Source organism: Lactuca serriola, chromosome 4, assembly GCF_051521515.1.
Source record: "Lactuca serriola cultivar US96UC23 chromosome 4, Lser_US96UC23_V15, whole genome shotgun sequence".
NCBI classification, from domain to species: Eukaryota; Viridiplantae; Streptophyta; class Magnoliopsida; order Asterales; family Asteraceae; genus Lactuca; species Lactuca serriola.
In genome coordinates, this window is record NC_136411.1 from 8,862,463 (window position 1) to 8,869,714 (window position 7,252).

Genomic DNA, 7,252 nt, shown 5'->3' on the forward strand with positions numbered 1-7,252 from the left:
GTATTGAATTTAGAAAGCTTAGAGTCACAAATGTCACTCCTCTAATGGTTCACAAACACCAAGAGCAAGAGGATGAAGAGGAGAGGTAAAGGAGGCTGCCCAAAAAACGTGTGGAAACCCTAGAAGGAAGCTTAGCCACGTTTTTGGGTCATAAGGGATCTATATATATATATATATATATATATATATATATATATATATATATATATATATATATAGGAGACTATTAGGGTTATCTAACAAGGAAACCCTAAATTGGATGCTTAAGCCCTAAGCAACCCATAGATTCCTTTCCTTAAGGCCTTGGATGATTTCCCCATGGGTTTCCCCATAGAATTCATCCACTCCTTAATATAAGGCAATCCATGGCCCAAATTACAATTATCTTATAATTACAATTCCAGTCCCTTAAGTTTAATTAATCTCTTTTAGTCACAAAACTAATTACCAATTAATTGTTGACTAATATTAATTAAACAATATGATTTCTCCTTTAATATATTATTCTCATAATATATTAATAAATCATATTTAATCTTTTCTCTCCATAATTCATCCTATCAAGTTGCTTTGGTGAAGGCAACCCAAAAGGACCATGTACCATCGGGTCAAGTACATACCAAAATAGTTATGGACTTAGACACTAATCCAACAGTTTCTATCTTTGTCCTCTCATCACTCTTTGTTCTAGGGTTTTAGGTGTGAGCCATTAGATGCATCATACTTTTGATGCTTGCTTTCTAAAGACACAAAGGAAAGGATCAAATATTTATTTGCTATAATAAATTTAAAGGAGTAAACCCTAATTAGATAAAACGTAGATCCTCTATAAGTTGCATGATGTGACAACCGTCAATTTTCGATCAAGTCAAAGTCAAATAAAGTCAACAAGTCAAACTGGTCAACTCAATTAACCCTTGTGTATTAGGGTTTACATCGTGTTTACTATTGTACAACACACTATCTTTATGCAAAGTATCACTTTGAGTCTTCACCTGTTCAGAAAATCTAAACCCTAATCAGTGTAACTGATAGAACAACTAAATAAAACATTAATACATACCCTTCGGGGGCGTATAACGCTCATAACAAGGCAAAACGGGATTTACAAACCTTGTGTAGCAAAGCTAAACATCCAAAAAGGTCACAAACGAAGTCTCTCTTAAACCTCTCTCGCTTTATCTCTCTCTATCTCAAATCTCTCCAGGTATGTGAAATCTTTCCCAAATCTCCCTAAGTATGTGAAATCTCTCCCAAATCTCTCCAAGTATGTGAAATCTCTCCCAAATCTCTCTAAGTATGTGAAATCTCTCCAAGTATGTGAAATCTCTACCAAATCTCTCCAAGTATGTGAAATCTCTTCCAAATTTCTCTAAGTATGTGAAATCTCTCCCAAATCTCTCTAAGTATGTGAAATCTCTCCAAGTATGTGAAATCTCTCCCAAATCTCTCTCAAAATCTCCCTCAACTTTTTGAAATCATTTGGGGCATCCCAACCCTTAACTTAGTCAAAAACCGCTCGAAACGGGAAGTTTATGCGAAAAACAGCTCTATAAACCCTCTAATAGGACGGAACCCTCTTAGAGCCGAACCTCCCTTGGGACTGAACTTGCAAGGACCGAAGCTTCTGGAGAACCGAACTCGCATAGACCGAACCCGAACTACCCTTCACTTCTAGCCTACTTCACCTTCGGTCCCTCTTCCGTGTTCGCCTGCGAGACTGCTCGGACCAAGCCCTCCTCTCGGTTCTAATGCATCAAGTGAACCTACCTTCGGTTCTAATGGCTAGGACCGAACCTCCAACCCTGACTTTGCAGACTTCGCCCCTTTTTCCCGGTTTTCGACCCCTACTTCGTTTTAAACCCGTTTTTCATGATTTTGATGCGGGATTTTCACCCAAACTCGTATTTTGGCATATGAGACCCTATATAATCATATTTTAATCATTTTTGGAGGAAAATCATTGCCTAATAATAAAATCTAGTGGGTAAGATATTGGTGTTGGAGTGTTGACTTTAGCTAGAGTATGACACAAGTAAACATCCATACCCTCATAGGACAACCCTCAGTCACTATTCCTCCCTACCTAGGCAACTATTTGTCTTTTGGCACCCCTCCTCCAGCTGCATAGCTTCATCAAAAGCTAGAAACTCTCATATCTCTTTCCACTTTACCCAGTCTCTCTCACCAAAAAGCACACCTCTCTCTCTCTCTCTCACTTTCCCTCTATAGAACTCGAGATTTCAAGAATGTTCTTGAGCTTTTCACTTAAATTTTGGTAAGTAAATTTCATCATTCTCCTTATTATCCCATACTTCTTCACTCAAGTCATGGATTTCTCACACAAATATCGTCATATTTGTTGCTAGATCTTCAAATCTTCAAGTGTCTCCCAAGTGTTCTTGACTTGGAAACCTCTCTTCTTCCACATTCATCTCAAGGAATCACTCAAGGTGAGTTCATACCCCCACATTTTCATGTTTTCTTCAAAGTTTTAGGGGGAGAATACAAGTTAAAATACCAACAACTTAACAGATTCACGTAAATCTGTTAATGTATAAATTTGTGAGACATTCGCTTCATGTTACTTCCAAAGTAACAAAATCAAAAATTCTGTAAATTGTAACCATAGTCTCTTGTAAGGAGAGCGTGATAGTTGTGTATAGATCTATATTGGGTCTGACAAACCCACACCTGAGTTGCATGCAACAGCTAGACCGACAGGTCTAGGGTGACAAGTGTCATTTAACTTTGCGATGCCTGAAGAACGTCGTATTACGAGGCCGTCTGAGTCATAGTATGGTTATAATAACTCACATGGGGTATTAACAAAACATAAGATTTACGGGTTTTACTTCCAATTAAACGAGTTTATGTCGATTTAAACTTGCATAAATTATTTAAGTATGGTAAAATACTTGTACATTTCGGTCTTGACTTTTAAGACTACAATGCATTTTATAAGGGAAATATTGGATTTTTCTGGAACAAGCATTACTTTTACAAGGAAAGAAATTCAAACACTACGTTCAAAAGCTTATGAACTCACCAACTTAATTGTTGACACTCTTTTAAAACTACTTGTATTCTCAGGAAATCAGTGAACCAGATAAACAACAGCTTTTGAGGATGGGACGCTCAGACGTCGAACATTTCATTTTGTTAACATAATGTAATTGATTTTGAAATATGTGAACACATGCTACATTGTAACCTTTTCAATTATATTTATGATGGTTGTATTTACTTTGAGCACTATTATACTCGTTGTTATGATACTACACATGAAGTCCGCCACCTCCGGACGTTTCCGCCATCCTTGGTATGGGGGTGTGGCACATGTGAACTTAAGTGTTAAGATTATCCATTTTACATGTTTTTTGATAACCTATAAAACCTGCCAGAAGGATCATAAGAGAGAGGAGTATGACATAAATAAAAATACCTGGTAATGTAGTGAGATATTGGTTCTCTTAGAAGATAGAGATGATAAAGTATAAGATGCGACCATTGGTTCTAAATGAGAACAAAATGATGAGGCATTAGATATGAAGATAAATAAGCAAAAGAGTTGAGTGGAAAAAAGAGCAGAGAAGAGATACAATAGAGAAGAGACAGAGATATAGTATGAGAAGGGCCGGAGAATAGGCTAAGAAAAAGTATGAGAAATAGAGTATATGAAATAGAAAAATATAGATGAGATAATAAAGATTAGAAATGAATATTAGAGAAGAGTAGAAGAGATAGATGAAAGAAGATAAATGATAGTTGTGTGTGCTATTAGAGAAATAGTTAGATTGTAGAGTATGAGAAAAAAGAGTAATAAGAAAGATAAGAAAAGATAAAAGAATAACTCACCAAACATGTTGTGTGTGATAATGTAGAGATTTATGTTTTGAAAGTTCAGGTAGTAGCAGTTGTGGTACTAGAAGTGAAGACAAGAGCACAAGGACAAGAAATAGATAATAGGTTGTTATTTATTGTATTCCTTTGTTGTTCATGTAAATAGTTAGATTTTTATTGTAATTTTTGCGGGGATGAAAAGTGTTTTAGTTAGATTAGAATTCCCAACTTGTTAGATAAAACTCTAATATGTCCCTTAGATTAGATGTTAGAAATCAGGATCGTTACATGCTTGCTTTGAAGATAAGGGAGGATATCACAAAAAAAATATTTCCCTTAGATTATATATATATATATATATATATATATATATATATATATATATATATATATATATATATATATATATATATATATTTCAATTGTGTATTTTTCTATTTTGAAGTAATGAAATATCAGGATTTTATTTATTTTGTGTTGGTAACTTTTGTTTATTTGATTTAGATTATTTATTAACATTTAATTTCTAAAATTAAAATAATTTTATTGTGAAAAAATGAAAGAAAGTGAAAGGTGATCATTTCTTTGGTTTTGAAAAAGCGACAGGAGAGTAAAGAAAAAACAAGGTGGCGTTGACGTGACACATAAAAAATAAAAAATGAAAAATGAGTATACCTTTGGGTCTAAACTGCAATTCCTTATCAATATTAGGTCTTCCATTGCCAAGATCAACCTCACTCGAGTTCACCATGGATGCACCCAACTCAAGTTAGTTTGATCATGGAAATTTATCTTGGAGTCTAATGAATATGGAGTTAGAGAGTCATTAGTGAAAATAAGAAGAATCTCTAGGTAGGCCTCCCGTTTTCCCCATATGACATTCACCATGCCTCGAGCTCAACAAAAGCTACCTCGAAACAACTTATTGTCTATCGGGTTCAATCGATCTCAATAAAGATGTGAATTTTTTTTATCACCATTCCTGCAAATCTTGAGGTCGAATGCCAACTTATCTATCGGGTTCAATCGATCTCAATAAAGTTGAAGTTAAGAGGTGTTAATTTTCAAACCCCCTTTTGTGGTCTTGGCGAATCGATTCATCACACGTTGATTGATTGTAGAATTGCATAAGTGGCTAGAGACTAGATACTAATATGGTGTGGAAGCCCCTCACATCAATACTCTGAAATCATTGACTTCTTGAATTATGCAGCGAGTTAGAGAAATTGCCTTAGAAAGAAGAAGGTTGTCATCAACATCTTTTATTGCTTTTCATGGAACTTATTAAAGGCAAGAAACAATCACATTTTCAATAAAATTGTGTCTTCCTCAACTAAAGTGGTCGACAATGTAATTTTTCTCTCCTTTTTTTATAGTGGAAACATAGGGTGGGTTGGGTAAATATAAATATAATTGGCTTGATTGGAGTTACTTCCCTCTTTTATGTTTCATGTAAGAGAAATTAAACTGCTTCCTACTTTTTATGCCTACAAATGTTCCTACCCAATAAGATTATGACAAGTGTCATCATTCTATATTTTTTTAACTAACTCATTAAGGCTATATTAGGAATGTATTAAATTAAATTAAATTAAATTAAATTAAATGGTGATTTGTCATAATCTTATTGGGTAAGAACATTTGTAGGCATAAAAGGTAGGAGGTAATTTAATTTCTCTTCATGTGAGGTAATTTAATTTCTCTTCATGTAAACTTATACTCTTTGTGGCGCTCATGGCTAGCTCATTGCTAGTTGTGCTATTGCTTTTATTTATATATTTACTAAGTGTAAGACTTGTGTAATATACGAGTTCATTAAAAATAAAAGTTTAATACAAAGTTGTAGACATTACGTATTTTTTAAAATAATACTTTTACATGAATAAAAATAAATAAAGTAAGTAATTCAATATATACTAATAAAAAACATTGACATATTTTAAAAGATGATGTTGAAAATTAATGTGTAAAAATTAAATATTTTTTTAAAATAAACTTTCGAAATAAATACAAAAGTAATGAGAATAAGTTGGTAGTTGAATGTATACCAATAAAAGAATATTGACATTTTGACATGGTGGACATAACATTGAATTTTCTTTTATCTAAATTTAATTTTATATGTTTTTGTTTGTCTTTAGAGTTGTTTGAATGTATATTATATTTTTATCTTAAAATGGAGACATTATAAATTTAAATGTGTAGCTATATAAAAATATTATTAATCATTACATATTTTACATGACTTGAATTTAGTAAAGTGTAAGTTCACATTTTATTCATTGTTTCTATATATATATATATATATATATATATATATATATATATATATATATATATATATATATATATATTTACATGTATAAAATATAAAATATATATACTATTTAATAGTCATATAACAAATAAAAAAAGATATTATAGATAGTTAGTATTTTCTTAAATATTTTTAGAAAAATATAGGAAGACATATATATATATATATATATATATATATATATATATATATATATATAAATTTATATTGAAATAAAAAAAACATTACCTAAATACATTATTTAAAAAATGCTTAATGTTAATCCTTAAAATGTGTATTAAGTATCTACCATATATAAATCTTTACTAAGAAAAAAATGGCTAAAGCATTTATTCTCAAGATTAATAGAATTAATGTGTCTACCATATATAACCATTACTAAAAGTGGATTTTAAATTTAAAAAAAAAATTAAAATATAAAAAATGACAAGTACAAAAAATAAAATAAAAAAATCTTATAAAAAAACATTTGTCAAATGTAATGAGAAGATGACACATGACAAAATTATTTTCATTTATTAGGATAGATTTTTCGTTTCAAAAAAAATGTCGCATCCATAAATATAAATATGCAATAAAATGAAGGATTATCTACTTACTTTGCATCTGCACAAACTTAAAATATTAAACATCTACTTACTTTTTTATTTTGAAAGTGGAAGGTTTAAAGCCTACCTGAAATATAGATAAATTCATGAGTGGTTTAAGAATAAATTAAATTGTTGTTGAAAATAATTTATAATTAAGTTACACGTTAATAACTGACTACCGTTTTAAACAAAAATACATTAACATGGTCACTGTTTTAATATTATTCTCACTTAAATTTTCTCTTACGTTAGTCCATGCTTCCATACCGTAGATCTTACCAACTCAATAAAGTTGTCACGTCATTTTGGTAACCCATGGGTTTTTTCATTTATTGCTGGTCCAAAAATTGGAATATTTATGTTCGTTAAAGATGTCGAATTGTTGGGTAACGATCTTATTTAATGCATTTATTTTTTAACTTTCCACAGGCCATTTTATTTTAGATTACAGTAAATTTTATGTCTAACTATTTTTTTTTTAGGAAACGAGAAAATTTTATAA